The sequence below is a fragment of the Embiotoca jacksoni genome, unplaced genomic scaffold, assembly GCF_022577435.1.
Source record: "Embiotoca jacksoni isolate LCO1_2020_lvr unplaced genomic scaffold, fEmbJac1.0.p SCAF_75, whole genome shotgun sequence".
NCBI lineage: Eukaryota > Metazoa > Chordata > Actinopteri > Embiotocidae > Embiotoca > Embiotoca jacksoni.
Window position 1 is genome coordinate 1,141,749 of NW_027185431.1, and position 17,378 is coordinate 1,159,126.

The 17,378-nt window shown below is 44.0% G+C and overlaps 1 protein-coding gene across 1 annotated transcript in view; it reads left to right on the forward strand.

Annotated features, from left to right (window-relative positions):
* LOC138215403 (sodium channel protein type 3 subunit alpha-like) overlaps positions 1-17,378 on the forward strand; it is a 144,883-nt gene that overhangs the window by 2,203 nt on the left and 125,302 nt on the right. The window contains 1 exon segment of the mRNA XM_069177526.1: positions 642-1,345. The gene's annotated coding sequence lies outside the window, so the exon portion shown is untranslated.

The window sequence follows — 17,378 nt, forward strand, 5'->3', positions numbered from 1 at the left end:
AAACTGTTATCTGTAAATCATCATGTGACTCTGACATCTGGTTGTCTTCAGGTCAAACTTCATATTTAGTTTTTACTTTCAGGACACTTTTTTTTTCAATGCAATGACAGAATTACATCTTAACTGTGTTATTGTTCCACTTTATGATAATTACTGTGATTTTTAATGTTCAATATGCCCTTTTCTAGTTTTGCAATTTCTTTGTTTTTAAATCATCATCTGTGTCAAAATTGTTTTTTTCTGATTAGAAGAGGAGATGATTGCTGAGATAATGTCATAAACTCCATGACCAGAAGTTTGTGGACACCGGACCACTGGTTCTCCATCAGAACCTGCTGCTGCACAGAATTGTTTCTGTATCAGAACTATGTGCAGGTTCTTCCACAACAAACTGTTTAACACTGCTGTCTAAAAAAACATGATTATTAGTTGCAGTCTTGATCTTGATCTTCATCCCATCAAGGGGGAACTGACCCAGAGCCACGCAGACCGGGTGTCCACATACTTTTGGCCATGCAATTCTAATGAAAACAGTTCAGTGTGTGTGTTCTTGGTCACCACAGGAACGGGACTTTGGGTGTAACCTCGCGATACTCCCTCTTTCCAACTCTCTCTCTCTCTTTCTCTCCCTCCGCGTCCAGGGGGCGATCAAGCGGCGGGGATGATGGGAGTCCGGCCGGTCAGCCCCGACCAGCCCACCGACCTACCGACACGCAGCACCACCTCTCCGCTCCGCCGGCAACAACTTCCCACTTTTCCTCAGACAACCTCTCCGAAATAAAGAAAAAGACAAAAGAGAGCAACAGCTGGAGCCTCGAGGGGGACTTTTATATTGGAGGCGCGCGCATTCTTGTTAATTATCACACCTGGAAAAAAAAAGAAAAAAAAAAGGATGAGGAGAAATAATTAAAAAAAATAATAAGAAACTGCGTTTTACAGGATTAAAAGGGAGATGAAAGAAGAAGCTGCTCCCGGAGGATTAACGCGGCTCAAGTTGTGAAGATGCCGGAGGGAGCGGAGCGGACGGAGTGAGCGGCACCGGTGCGCACTTTCCCTCCCCGGCTGGACCGAAGCGCCACAGTCCGCGAGGAGGAGGAGGAGGAAGAGGAAGAGGGGGGAGACACCTCTGCGCTCCTTCCCCCCTTCACCGCGCTCCCTTCTGCCTGGATTTAACCATCATCCTCCCTCTCTGAGATTGTTTTTTTTCTACTCCTCACACTTGTTCCTGCGCTCATGGATCGGCCACTCCGCGCCTCCTCTCCGGATGGGACCCGGCGGCAGTGAGCGGGACGCGGCGGAGCGGTGACACGTCAGCCCCGCAGCTGGTAACGCAGGAGTTTCACACGTGAGTCCGTTTCTTCTTCTTTAAATCATGTTGGTTGAACTTTGACCTTTTAACTTGACCCAGAAATCACTTGTGTCGCTGGTGAAAATATCTCATTTTGTATTTATGTCTCTGGTGGAAATATTATTCATAATCCAGTTTGACAACACACACACACACACACACACACACACACACACACACACACACACACACACACACACACACACACACGTTACAAACCCCCCATTAATCACTTCCTCCCTGCTCGTGCTCCTGAGTGAGGCAAGAGGTCAGTCCTTAAAAAATAAAAAAATCTCAGATTAAAGTAAATTCTCCTTCATCCTCCTCTTCCTCCCTGTTTTGGAGCCACCCCCCCCTTCCCCTCTCTCTTCCTGGAGACTCACCGCTTCCTCTCGTTCCTACGCAACCTTATTTTTATTTTTTATGAGCCCTGCCGAGCCGAGCCGTGCCACCACTTTCCATTAATTAACCGGGTTTGTTTATGTAAGAGCGGATTCATGTGGGGCCGCTGCCTGTCACGTTACCCGCTGTTTACCGGGAACCGGTGATGTTCCTGTTGTTTAAATCACATCATATTTTTATCGCAGGATTCTTTTATTTGAGAACTATTTACTAACATTTTGATATTAGTGTGCTTATTTATAATATTCTTTGTGCATTGATGCCTTTTTAAATCTATAATATTCCTATAACTGTGTCTGTTTGATTTGCTTTATCATATTTATTCACGTGTACCTGCTGTTAATCTAGAATTTATCATTATTTTAAATTATTGATGCAGTCCGACCTTTGACCTCTCACCTCCCAGTCGTGTTGCATCAATATTCACAGTTCAGTCACGAGCATCAGTTTTATGTCTCCGCTATGACGACCGAACAGACTTTAATAAACATGTGATGGGAGACACGGACAGGAAAGAAGTATTGGTCGTTTCATTCTTCTTTTTATTTTCATGTAAATCCATAAAATTCAGAATTACATTTGAAAAAAACAAAAACTGTTTACATTAACACAAATAAAGCTGAAGTCAGTTTACATAATGAAACTTTAATAAAAGCTGTGACTTAGTATTCGTTCCAGTTAACCGATTCGTCTTTAAAACATTCAAATAATTGCATTAAATATTCCAGTTTCAAAATATGTGGCAAATATATCTGCAAATATTTTAAATGTTTTTCTCTAGTTTTCGTTGTTAAATGGCGGATTTGGTGAATCCATAATTTTGCTTTCTGCCTCGGCTGATTTAATTTCCTGTTTTAATAAACCAGCGTCCTTGACTCCAGATGACAGCCCTGTTGCCTCGTGACCTCCGACCCCTCCTGTGGGTGGTGGGAGTGTTAACCAGAAGTCTGTTTAAGGATGAGGAGCAGGAGGAGGGGGGCCACCGGGCTGGCACCTCAAGCTCCGCCCACAAACCTACCGACGGTCAGAATGTCAACAAAAGAATGAAAACTGGACCGACGAGTGAGGAAAAACTGAGACTTCAACCTTTCAGCTCTCGAAACTCCGTGATTAGTCAGCATTTTTTGTTGTGCATATGTGAACAGTCCAAACGAACTGAGACCGGTTCGGTTGGTTTTTCGGTCCTCGTTGTGTGCTGTGAACACCAGACAGACTCCGGCCTCCATTTATTTAGCCAGAATATAATCTCAGATTCTCTGGAAGTCACTCCAGTAGGAACTTTTAAAACCAGATTATAAATATGGATAAAATGCTGCTCCTGAGTCTTATAAGTGACTTCGGATGATTTGTCATCACCGATGAACCTGACGGAGAAGATTACATCCTGCAAATCATTATAACATCTGTAGTTATTGTTTGGCCGTCGTCGCGGCGATGAGCTGCGTGTGATTCTCAGCGCTCGGTAGGATTCATGTCGTTACAGCTGCACGTCAACGAGGGACAACACAAAGGAAACGCTCCGTTCTTTAGCTTTATTCATTAATAAACATCAAAACGGTCCGATCGAGCCTTTAAACGTGGCGCTCTGTTCACCGCCGGATCCTCAGGTGAACTCTGAACTTCGACCTGAAGATGAGTTCACCTGGAAGGTTTTGTGTCCAGGTGTGCTTCCAGTGAGGTCGACTTGGTTCTGCTCGTCATCTTCCACAAAACAAAACCCCAGCGACGCAGCTCCTGTAGCTGTCGTGTCAACGACTCGACTACGGACACACAACAGGTGTCCCGCTCGGCACCGCCTGCCTCGCATGCATCGCATGGTGTGTGTGTGTGTGTGTGTGTGTGTGTGTGTGTGTGTGTGTGTGTGTGTGTGTGTGTGTGTGTGTGTGTGTGTGTGTGAACAGCCCCACACGGTGCGGTGCTGTTTGTTCAGCGTCGGAGCAGCAGGCCTGACCTTTCCTGTGCCGGGCGCCGAGACAACAGGAGCTGCTGTTTGACGGACGAGGCGGCGGCGGCGCTCTCTGTGGCGCTCTGACATCAGTCTGCAGGTTGAAACCAGCTTCCAGCTTATTATCTGCAACCTTTGAGCAGGAAAAAAAACAAAACCCAGAGAGCTTAAAGATCCTCCCGAGCTCTGACGGTCCACCTCTCTGCACTTATTACTGATTTCGTGTGTCCATTTAAAGACAGCAAATTTCCCGTCCTGTCCTCATCACAAAGACGTTCTGCAGGAAACGAGGTTCAGATTTTAGTTCTCGGTTTCCAGAAAGTCTGCAGATGGAGTGACGAGCGTCGCGGCCTCGCCGTGTTTGTAGGTCTGGCGGTGGATCAGATGGTCGAGTGGCTCTGCAATGAGCTGCCAGCGCCGTGTGTGTGTGTGTGTGTGTGTGTGTGTGTGTGTGTGTGTGTGTGTGTGTGTGTGTGTGTGTGTGTGTGTGTGTGTGTGTGTGTGAGAGAGAGAGAGAGAGAGAGAGAATGGGAGGAAATAAATCAAAGTGTTTTGTCCTTAAAGTTACAGCAGAGTGAGATAAGTTCTTGTTGTACGTCTCGATCAGATCATCTTTCCAACATCACGTCATCACTTCCTGCGTTTTAATCTATTTTTGGTTTTAATTCATTGAAACTTTTTGGCTCCTTTATTGTTTCAATATTTTCAGTACCGGTCCGATATCTTGATTTCGATAGCAGTTGTCCTCATTGATACTTTTTTTTTTTTTTTTTTTTAAATAAAATCAAAGTTAAGAGAAACAGAATCCGACTTCAGATCTTTAGTTTTCCTGCGGTTTAGAGGGGGAGAGTGTAAACCAGGTTATTTACTGGAGCTACAATTAACAGATCTCCCATAAATGCATCACCTGTGAGTTATGGCAAGACAGATGTTGTGGCCCTGGTCTGATGTGGTCCTGGTCTGATGAGGTCCTGGTTGGCCCAGGTCTGATGAGGTTTGGCCTGGTATAGCCTGTTGGTCCTGATTGATCCTGTTCAAATGTGTTTGGTTCTGGTTGGTCTTGGTTGGTTCTGGTCTGATGTTGTCCTGGTCTGGCCTGGTTGGTATTGATTGGTTCTGGTTGGTCTTGGTTGGTTCTGGTCTGATGTTATCCTGGTCTGGCCTGGTTGGTATTGATTGGTTCTGGTTGGGCTTGGTCTCATGTGGGCCTGGTTGGTCCTAATTGGTCCTGGTCTGCCCTGTTCTGGCCCCCAAATTTAACTATCAAACATGAAAACCTCCTTTTTTGGGCGTGCAGTGGATTGGACCGAGTAAACACACGCACACGCACACACAGACCACACACACGCACACACAGACCACACACACGCACACACACACACACACACACAGACCACACACACGCACACACAGACCACACACACGCACACACACACACACACACACACACCTTAGTAGGTGTGTGTGTGGTCTGTTTTAAGGAGTTCGTCTGCCTTTTGTCAGAAACATCAAATCATCTTTTAGTCAGAAACTCAAACTACAGTAGAAATACTTTGATTACAGTTCAGATTACATCCTCTGACTTCATTATTGGTAAAAACACAAACCTGTTGAATGAGAATATTGATGACTCAGCACTTTTTGTTGATTTCCTCTACTAAAAATATTCTTAGATTATAATTTAATAAAACAATAAACAGTCGTAGAAAACGTCACTTTCTGATAGATTTCTAAAAAAAAATAAAACTTCAACATCAAAAGCTGTGCAGCAGTAAAATTAGTGTTGTTTTTCAAAGTAAAAGTATGTAAATGCTTTTTGTTAAATGTTGTAGACAATAAAACAACCGCAACAACCCAACAGTGATTGTTTAATAGCAGATCCAAAGGCAGCAGTGAGTCATCTGAAGTGAAATACCAGAGAGCAGCATGAGTTGACTTTAATAGAGCTCCGACTGTCAACATTTTTCTTAAGTGACTGTTCAGGGCGACATAAGGCAGCTTACAGAGGAACAAAAGAGGCCAGATATCTGCTGCCTGAAACTCTCGGAGCTCCACTCGTAAAAAGGAATCAAATAAAATCGGAGAATAATCCGTAAAATCCTGACGATGTTCGTTAAACCAGAAGACGAAGAGAGGCAGCAGAGGGCTTTTATTTTGATGCCAAAAGTCTCTTTGTGGGGACGTTTTTCAGGTGGATCCAAACTCTGTCCATCTGTACCATCAAAATAAACAATTTAGAGCTACAATTGTGTTATTGAGGGTGAGCGGTCGCCATGGCGACACAGTTCAGGTGGTTTTTGTTCTCTGGGTTTCAAAAGACGCAACAACAGACAGGAAACTGAAACAAAGTGACAAAGAGGGAAGAAGAAGAGCACACAGACTGAATACAGCAGGGAGGGAAGGACAACGAGGGACAGGTGGAACTAATCAGGGGGTGGGGCCAACAGTCATACAAAGGTCATGAAGTGAAACAGGACAGACACAGAAGAAGGGAGTCATTTCAAAATCAAACGGGAAGCAAAAAACCCAGACTGACCTGAAGACTACGAACGTACCAGAGACACCAAAACGTGTGGAACTCATCACCGACCACGTCAGGCAGCCAGCGACTCGGAGGTCAAAGGTCAGAGGCCACAGTGGGATGACATCAGGTGTGTGATGGAAAGGTGTTGTGAATTTTTAGGCACTTGAAGTCTGATTTATCTCCGAGTGTCTGTGAGGAGCGTAAATCAAACGCACCTCGAGCTGTTCACACGGAGGTGTGTGTGTGTGTGTGTGTGTGTGTGTGTGTGTGTGTGTGTGTGTGTTGACAAAAAATGATCTTACTTTTTTTCAAATCTGGAGCTGCTGCTGCTGCTGCTGCAACACAGCTGTGACCATGGCAACAGCAGCACCATGGTAACCAGTGTCACCATCAGTGTTTACTTCCCGTCTGGGACTCCTCTGATGATTTTGGGACGTTCAGCTGGCGGCAGAGAAGTTTTTCCTTCTTTTTTTTTTTTTTTAAAAGAACTTCAGTTACTATCAGACGTGGCTCGGAGGAACGTCGAAAAGATACGACGTGGCGTTTGTCCCGCCCCCGTCCTTCGCTGTGATTGGACGGCTGGGTGAAAAACGGCAGTTGAACAAAGTTGAACCTCTGAAATCGAACTCTGCAAACCTGAATTCTGTTGCAGTCGACCTTTTAAATTGTGTTTCAGTCGACCTGAGAAAACAGAGCAGCCCTGTGTGGTTGGTTCACCCGGACCATCCGCAAGATTAACCTTTGACCTCTCTCTTGTTTAAACGAGAAACGAGTCGCTCCGGAGACTCAATCGTAAACAAGTTAGTTCCATTTTCCACAAGTCTTGTAAAATTAGAAGTGTGTGTGTGTGTGTGTGTGTGTGTGTGTGTGTGTGTGTGTGTGCGTGTGTGTGTGTGTGTGTGCGTGCACGCAAGCTGCTTGTGATGTTTGCAAGTTAATGAGACGACAGATTTATTGGAGATTTATATTCGACTGAAGAGGAACACACTGTACATGGTATGTTCAACAAGCCTTTACCACACACACACACACACACACACACACACACACACACACACACAGCGCCGGTGGTTTATTGGCTGCTGGCTGTGTGGTCAGCTGACCTCGGAGACGGTTTGTCTACTTTGAGGTCTTGTGATTTATCAGGGACACACGGAGGCACTCGACCTCCTGTTAGCACCGCCGACACCACTGCTCCACCTGTTTAACACCCCCCCTGCACCTGCTCCCCCCCACCTCTCCCTTGTAGAAATCAGTTCAAACCAATCAGAAGCTTTTCTATTATTCTCCAAATTATTAATACAATTAATAATAAGTCAAATATATAAATGACCTTTTAAGTTTTTTTTGTGTTTTCAAAGCAAAGTAAAATATTCAAGAACAACAGAATAATAAGAATATTTTCTTTTAATTAAAGAAAAGCTGATTTTATTAATAGAGACCAAATTCACTGAAATCAAACGCAGAGGTAGAGGGCGCTGTTCTTGGGGACTTTTTGTGATGTCATCGTTGGTTTGTGAACGGTATGAATCCTCCAGTTCAGATTCTGTCCGTCACCATCTTTGCTAGTTCGGAGCGGTTTGGAGCAGGAAGTGACCATATTTGGACGAGCTGGGGGAGGAGTCAGTGGTGGATCTGACCGATCTGATTGGAAACCTGACAATACTACGTCCCGCCCACCGATAGCTGTAACCTGACTGTACCGCAGGCCTGTCAATCAAACAGACACGCCCCCAAAAACAGGTCTTCTTGAATCTTCTTTTCTAATGAATGAGGGATTATTTTCAGATGGACCTCCAGAAAACTAATAAGAAGGAGTGACTTTAGCTAACAACACCGAGATAACTGATGGACACATTTTATTCACTTTGGATTTGATGAGAGAAGTTGAATGGGAGTCTATGGAGCCGGAGGCTTTTTGGAGCCGACCTCTAGTGGCACTCGCTGGTATTGCAGCTGAAGACACTTCTGGATCAGAACCATTTTACAGAGCTGAAGCTACGAACTCTTTTATAAAGTCTGTGATCCAACGATGTCCTTGTTTCTCTGCTGCGCCCTCTAGTGGAGTCACAGAACTCCCAGACTTTTAAAAACCAGCAGAGTTGCTGACGAGGCACTTTCTTGCAGCAGAAACAACACATTCAACTATAAAAGATGCTGGGTATACCCCCCCCCCCCCCACCCCCCCGGTGCATGCTGGGATATGCTCCAGCCTCGTCCGGATCTCTGAGCCAGAAGTGTTTCCTGTATCAGAAACTGGATCGGCTGTCTGGGGAGGAGCTCGGTTACATCAAGTCCTCTTCAGGGCTCCAGACGGAGGCTCGGCCGCCACAGAGAGGACCGGCGCTCGCTGGTCGTCTCTGAGGCACAAAAAAATAGAAAAAGTAACGCAGGAGCTTCAAAATAACAAAGAAAGGAGCGACTGTCGGCCGATCCACCTGCTCCGCTCCGATACCTTCAAATAATCTCAGAGGAAACATCGGACCAGTTTTATGGGCGTTTTTAATTTTTTGATTTGCCTGTTACCGTCCTCAGCAGGTTTTATTGTTATTGCTGCTCTTCCTGTATGAACTCAGACAATATGAACGTTACTGATGCAGCGACGAGCGGACAGAAGAAACGACAACGGAAAAGGTCAAAGAAGAGAGACGACGGCTGGTATTTAGGTTTTTGGCGTCGGAGTCGCCGGCGCGGAAGCAGAAGAGTTCCCATGATCCTCTGGGGTCGTGTTCAACCGTCACATGACGACTTCATTCTTCTCTGGTCAGAAAACTGTTGATCGGCGACGGAGGAGGAAGACGAGGAGAGAGATGAAGGTGTTCGAATAAATCACCAGCAGCAAAGTGTTTTAAAATGTCGGCGTGCAGCTGATTTACTGCCGCGCTCATTTTTAATCATCTGCAGATCTGAGTCACATTTAATGTTTCCGCTTGTAAACCAGGCAGCGCAGCACCAGGACCACATTTCCCATCAGCCCCCTGGTCGCCCGCCTCACCTTCTCCTCCAAGAACACGAACCGATTCCAGAAATCATTTTTGTTCTCTTCCACAATCAACTTGTATATTTTACAACCTATAAATGTGTCATACTGAATACAATTTTATTGACATATAAATGTCTTTTAAAGCCTAATTTGATCAACTTTGTAATATTAATAAACAAAACAAAACACTGAAGTTATAAATTTACATTAAAATATAGAACAAAAAGGGATTTAAAAAAAAGAAAAATTCTTTCCACATATTCTGAGTCCCAAAACTTCCTGTTAAAAATGTGACAAAATTTCACAATAAAAGACATAAATTCACCACACATGTAGGACGAAAATAAGATTTACAAAAAAATATAAAATGTATGAAATTCTTCATGTTTTACATTCTGACTCCCAAACGTCCTGTTAAGAATGCCACAAATTTTGCAATAAAAGACAGAAATTATCAAAAAGAGATGAACATTTTATTTGATAAATGTATAAAATTCCTTATATTTAAAATTTTCTGGCTCCCAAACTTCTCGTGTGACAAACTTCAGCCCGCTTGTTTGAAGCAGTCTTAAAGCGCCGAGTCGGCGGTTCTGTTAGTGAACTTTTCTGTTTCAGGTTCTTTTTTTGTTTGTTTCTGTTTTATAAAGTTAAAATGAACCCGCGGAGGGAGAACGGAGGGCAGCTCCGAATTCTAATTTAATAGCACAATTTGTTTAGTTTGGTGTTCAACAGCTGACCTTTGACCTCGACAACACTAACGGTCGTACAGTGTCAACTTTAGATACAGCGCATAGTCCTGTGTGTGTGTGTGTGTGTGTGTGTGTGTGTGTGTGTGTGTGTGTGTGAGAGAGGCTGAGGAGCCGATGACATCACTTCCTGCTCTTGTTAGCGGCGAGGAGTCTGACGGTCGGATTAAAAATGTACAAAACAAAAACCCAAATTAAAAATTAACAGCAGCAGCCTGTCTGAGGCCGGTCAGCACTGCTCAGTGGGGAGGAGATAACACGAGGAGACGGCCTGTGTGTGTGTGTGTGTGTGTTTGTGTGTGTTTGTGTGTGTTTGTGTACCTGTGATATAACAGGCTAATATGTAATTTTTTTTCTCCCAGCTTTAACCTGCAGTAATAAAACAATTTCATTTAATAAGAAAATGAAAGATGCTCTACTGCTGAACAAATCAACGACAACAGCAGGAAGCGAATGATGCGAATGAGACAGAAGTTGCCCAAGAAGTGAAAAAAATGCACCAAAAGAAACAAAAATTCACCATAAATTCATAAAAAGACACAAATGCATCATAAATTCATAAAGAAAAAATACAAATTCCCCACAAAGAGCTGCAGAATGATGTCAGACAGGAGTCTCTAAATCTGGTCCTGCTTGTTTGGCGGTGATGAACAGCCTTCAGCTGGTGATGTGTGCGTGCGGGGTCGTCTCAAGGTCGTCTCGGGGTCGTCTCAAGGTCATCTCGGGGTCGTCTCGGGGTCGTCTGAGGGTTAATCGTCATCCCTCAGGACTGGAATAAGATGCTGACAGTTCATCGCGAGAAAAACATGAGCATTTATAGATCGGAGCGGAGTGCTAACAGGCTAACCAGCTACACACACACACACACACACACACACACACACACACACAGATGGGCTTTTATGTGGTTAAGATGCCTTTAAATCACATTTTAATATTTCATTCAGAAGAAGAAACACATGATTGTTTTCTGAATTGATGTCAGATCTGTTGTTAAACCAATAAACGTTCGTCGGGTGTTCGTCGGGTGTTCGTCGGGTGTTCGTCGCGTGTTCGTACATGTTTGTTGTGTGTTCGTTGCGTATTCGTACATGTTCGTCGCGTGTTCGTACAGCAGCGCTGAGCAGCCGTAGATTCGTTCCTGCAGCTAGCGATCACTGCATCACGGCAAAGCGTGAAATGGACACGCCCAAAAACGTTTAATTTTGCTGTAAATCACACGCAGAAGGTTTCATCTCAGTCCTGGATGACGTGTAACTGTCTATCTCACGCTTTGTGATTTACACATTTAAATCCTTTTGTTGTCGTCATTGTTGTTGTTGTTGTTGTTGCTGATTCAGCTGCTTTACAAACCAGGAAACACGAGACAGAGTACGTTGAAATTTAAACACGTCTGGGATGAAACATTTGACCTGACAGCGGCTTTAAAAGACGTGTGTGTGTGTGTGTGTGTGTGTGTGTGTGTGTGTTATAAGGCGTCCTTGAGGCTCCTGTGCAGCTTCATCTGTTTCCTGGTTCACCAGCGGACGGACGGACAGAAAACGGTCCGTCAGACGGTCCTGAGAGCTGCAGATCATCCATCAGCTCGCCTCCACTCGACGGCACGGCCTTGTATCTCTACTGTGTGTGTGTGTGTGTGTGTGTGTGTGTGTGTGTGTGTGTGCATTACAAAGAACACTGTAACTTTAAGGGAGGGTGGTGGTGGGTGTTTATTACAAGTCTTCACTGGTTTCTATTGTTTACTTCGTCCAGAAAGTCTCAATAATTAAGTTAAAAAAAATCTCCACAATATTTGCTCCAATTTTTTCCAAAAATTCCCTTTTTTTTTCCCGCAAAAAAACCCAAACACATCGTGTACAGAAGCCCCGCTGAAAGTATTACGGCATAACGTCTCCTTTCAAAATAAAACTGACTTAAACAAGTGTAAGTCACGTATTCAACGTATACGTTACAAACATACTTTTTTTTTTTTAAACTCAAACCTTTTCCTGAAACTGCAGCACACTGTTTCCCATGTGTTCATTATTGTTACCATGACGACGGAGGTTTCCTGTTCTCTTCCGTCTTTTAGGTGCGAGAACACGTCGGTCCTGTAGAGGGCGCTCTTATATGTTGGTTTGGTTGTCGGTGAGTGCGTCTGTATCCTCGGTCGGCGTCTCAAGGAAATCGCAACGTTATGATCGCAATAATTAATGTTAATTCGAGCCCTCTCCGGTATATTAGACACAGCTTGTAATTTAGCAAAATTCCTGCAATGTTTGCGTAGAAAAACATCGTGAACAGAAGCTCTGTGGGAAGTCGTACTTCTCGTGTTTGAAAGAATTTATGGCACTTTGATTTAATCTGACAGAGTTGCCATGGTGACAGACAAATACTGAACATAGGACGTGCCGTTGCGCTGCATCATGGTACGACCGCTGGAAGTGTTGAACTTTTTAAATGTAAATCTAAAACACACCTCTTCAGTCTCGCTTTTAAACATATCTTGATTTTATTATACTTACTTTTAAAAGTTTATTTTTATCTATTTGCTTTTCTTTCTTTATTTCCTTTCACACTTTCAGACCTTAATATCGTCTGTTGTTACTTTTGCATAGTTTAGCTTCTGATTAACTGTAATTTGTATATTCATTTTTAGTTTCTAGATTTTATCTCACTCTATTTTACCACTCTTTTCATCTATGTTCTACGTTTCTATTATCTAAATCTTATTCTAAATCTGCGTTGGTCGTAAAGTGTTTTTTAAATCGTCTTATTTTCCTTTTAATTCATTTTTAATTGGTTCTCGAATTTATTTCATTGTTCTGGTCTACAAGTTATTATTGAGCTGTCAATCATCTGTAAAGCACTGTGAACTGCACCAAAATGTATGAAAAGTGCTGTATAAATACAGTTTGATTGATTGATTGACAAATTGTGTAGTCTGATGGCAGCATAAGTTACGTACAGCACAAAGGCCACGCTGCTGCGCCGCATAATGGAATAAGAAATATATCGTGTCGTCTGAAAACTTCTCCATCTGCAGAGCAGGATTGACGCTGTAACAATCACCGTGGCAACACTACAAAACATCCCCGATGTCAGAAATGCGATGGTGACAATTTAAATGTTTCTGCAGTTTAAATCTTTACAGAAAGAGATTTGAATAAAATAAAAACTCTGGCAGCCGGGACGTGTTGACAAAACCGGAGAGGGAAAGTGTGGTCCTAATAGAAACTGATTTAATCAGCCACAAGGGACGACTGAGAGGAACAAGAGAACAGCATGACACACACACACACACACACACACACACACACACACACACACACACACACACACACACACACACACACACACACACAGAAAGAATAACAGAATTGAAGAGACAAGGTGGGGAGGACAGAGACTCAAATAGGATGAATCTAACTGGGTCGCTGTGTGTGTGTGTGTATGTATGTGTGTGTGTGTGTGTGTGTGCGTGTGTGTATGTATGTGTGTGTGTGTGTGCGTGTGCTGTGTGTGTGTGTGCGTGTGCTGTGTGCTGTGTGTATGTATGTGTGTGTGTGTGTGCGTGTGCTGTGTGTGTGTGTGTGTGTGTGCGTGTGCTGTGTGCTGTGTGTGTGTATGTATGTGTGTGTGTGTGTGCGTGTGCTGTGTGTGTGTGTGTGTGTGTGTGTGTGTGTGTGCGTGTGCTGTGTGTGTGTGTGTGTGTGGAGATGGGCAGAATCAATAGAAAGCCTATTAGGCTGATCAGCATCACACCAGGTTTGTGACTAGAGGAGAGGAACGTGCGCGCACGCACACGCACACACACACACACACACACACACACACACGCACACACACACACACGCACGCACACACACACGCACGCACACACACACACACACACACACACACACACACACACACACACACACACACACACACACTTGTCCAGGACGTGTTTTGTCTTTTCTTATTTCTCTGTTTTCTTCTCTGCAGTTCTTCAGTGTATTTTTCTTCAGGTGTGGAGATGCAGGTATCGACACACCTGTTTTCAACGCGCTGTTAGCGGCCGTGTTGTCCTGGTGGAGAACCCCGTTGCCATGGCGACCAATAGAACTGTAGTACCAGTAGCTTGACGTGTTCAAGTGTGGTCGTATTTTACTGTGTTCACGAGAAGAGTCCAGGTGAGCGGCGCCCTCTTGTGGTCGACACAACTTAAAGAATTTGAGTTCAGGAGTTGTGAAGTGTTTGCTGACGTTTCGGTTCCTGTTATTTCATCACATACGTTTGTTTCCCCCCCCGAGCTTTCATTCACATCTCTTGGCCTTCCTCATTGAACCGAGTTGCTCACTCTGACCTCATGACTTTCTTGTGCTGACAGGTGGTTGAATGTGATTCTTAGGAAGATTTAGAGGACGGTAATAAGTGAACCATCTCCATCCAGGGAGAAAAGCCAAGAAACGTGGCCTGAGGCTGAAAGACAAACTAGTAAGATGACTTTGTGATGAGAAATTCGTCTCTGACTGGTGTTTTGACAACGAAACTCTGAGATCAATGTAAGCTTTTGAGTGTAAATGCTTTTTAAACATTAAAAATGTAAAGTTTGGATTTTATTTGGCTGCCGAAGACGTCGCAAATTTAAAAACGTAAATTGAAAACCAGCTTTATTGATGATCGATGAGGTGTAAAACCAACAAAGACGGGATTTTAGAATAAATCAAGTTTATATAATTTTTCAAAACAGCTGTGACTGTGTGTTAAAAAAAGTAACTGATTCAGCTTCTCTGAAACTTTAAAAAAGAGCTCTGACCAAATGTTGTTTTTTTAAAGACTTTCTGAGCTGAAACAGTTTGATGTTCGCAGCATCATCAAAGATTCACACTCACAACAAGTTGGAGGTCTCAGTCTGTGACAGCCTCACGATCTGCTGCAGAAGTAGAGCAGGATGGATGGGTGTGTGTGTGTGTGTGTGTGTGTGTGTGTGTGTGTGTGTGCGTGTGTGTGTGTGCGTGCGTGCGTGCGTGCGTGTGTGTGTGTGTGTTAGCACGCGTGACAAAGCTATAACAGGGTGATGAGCTCGCTCGTCTGACCTCCTTTGGTGCTAAATTAAAATGAACCTGAATATTGATGCCTAATGAAGGAAGGTGTGTGTGTGTGTGTGTGTGTGTGTGTGTGTGTGTGTGTGTGTGTGTGTGTGTGTGTGTGAGACTGAGGGATGACGAGGCTTAAAGCTGGCCACTCTGGGAGATTACCTCAATATGAGTTTCGAGGGAGAGGACACACACACACACACACACACACACAGACACACACACACACACACACACACACACACACAGACACACACAGACACACACACACACACACACACACACACACAGACACACACACACACACACACACACACACACACACACACACACACACACACACACACACACACACACACACACACACACACACACACACACACTGCTCGGTGAGTTTCTCCGTGTCAGATTTTCTCTTCTGTCTTTCGCTGCTGAAATCATTTCTGTATTTTCAACCTTTTACTTAAGTTTTTTTTTTTTCTCCTTTCTTGTTAAAGTTGTTCGAATCTCTTTTTTTAAAGTGTCGTAAATTACACCAATTTTTAATCTGGTGACACAATTTGTTGGAAACAACATTGAATTAGTTGGAGACGTGTTTTTGAACCCAAAAGGACCTTAATGTTACAAAAATTGTAAATTCATCTTTCCCAAACAAAAAGCTCCATTTTGGATCCAGTTGGTAAAATCCTCCTTTTTCTGTTTCTCTCTGTGACATTGGCAAAAAAATACAACAACACCACGAACCGGCTGAAACTCCCCCGAGTCCCAGAAACAAGTGCAGCTGCAGTGCGTTTAAATATTCATCCGTCGTCCAGCGTGTTGAAGACAGGACTCTCTGAGAACCCGAGTCGGACCGAGTCGGGTCGGACCGAGTCGGGTCGGACCGAGTCGGGCGGCCACAAAAACCATCTTTTATTTCATCAATATTCACGTCAACACTTTAAATCTTCTGCAGAGTGTTCAGGGTTGTTTTCACTGAAGGGAAATAAAGTGTTGTGTAGTTATAAAAAAAAACAAAAAAATAAAATAAAAAAACCCGTTTAAACTAGCAGACTGAATTAAAAACGCTCGTAAACACGAAGAGGAAACAGCCTCCGAGTTTCCTGTGAAGACTGCAGGTGAAGCAGGAACAGCAGCAGCTCTTTGAAGTCCGACAATGTTTCAGTGTGAACAAGCGCCTGCAGCTGTGTGTGTGTGTGTGTGTGTGTGTGTGTGTGTGTGTGTGTGTGTGTGTGTGTGTGTGTGTGTGTGTGTGTGTGTGTGCGCGACACATCGGTACTCTTTATGGTTGTCGTTGAATTCCTGGTTCAGAACGGGTGATGCTCTTCATTAATATGCAGATTATATGCAAAGTGTTTGTCCATCCCCTGACTCCTGGCTCCGCCCCCCGATTCCCGGCTCCGCCCCTCCAACAACAGAAAGTTGGACCTGAAACCTGAGAAATAATCTTCTTCTCTTGTTTCTTGCTTTTTAATTTGAAAAAGTTTTTATTCTTTCCTGAGTTCTTTTCTCTCCCGCTGCACTTTCTCTTTGATTCTTTCTGTTTGTTTGTTTTTCTTTCTTTCTTTCTTTCTTTTTGTTTGTTTCTCTGTGAAACCAGTTGTGATCTTTGATGATGTAGTGACCTCACACACATACACACACATACACACACACATACACACACATACACACACACATACACACACATACACACACACACACATACACACACACATACACACACACATACATGCAGCATTGTTCAACCTGCAGTTGCTTCGAGCAGTCATTGCAATGGGCCACCTGTCAGTTGTGTGTGTGTGTGTGTTAGGTACTAAACAGTGCTCTAATAATACCCACACTTAACTTTGTCCCTTCATGGGAGTCCACAGAAGCATAACGTGTGTGTGTGTGTGTGTGTGTGTGTGTGTGTGTGTGTGTGTGTGTGTGTGTGTGTGTGTCCTGCTCGGTATGGTGTGAGAGTGGCTGAAACAACATCGCGGGCGAAAGACGGGAGGCCTCACGAGCCACCGACTGATAATTTTCTGTCTGTGTGTGTGTGTGTGTGTGTGTGTCTGTGTGTGTGTGTGTGTGTGTGTGTCTGTGTGTGTGTGTGTGTGTGTGTGTGTGTGTGTGTGTTTGTTTCAGTTTGAAAGTGACAGCTGAGCGACAGAGCGCTGACACAGGAGAGGTGAAACGATAGATATGCCGAGGAGGAGGAGGAGAAAGAGAAGGATGAAGAGAGGGAAGGAAAGAATACGTGGAGATGAAACATGGAGGAAAAAGAGGAGAAGATGGAGAAGATGGAGGAGAAGATGGAGAAGATGGAGGAGAAGATGGAGAGGTGAGAACAGAAGAAGGGCGAGATATGAAGGAAAGAGATGAGAA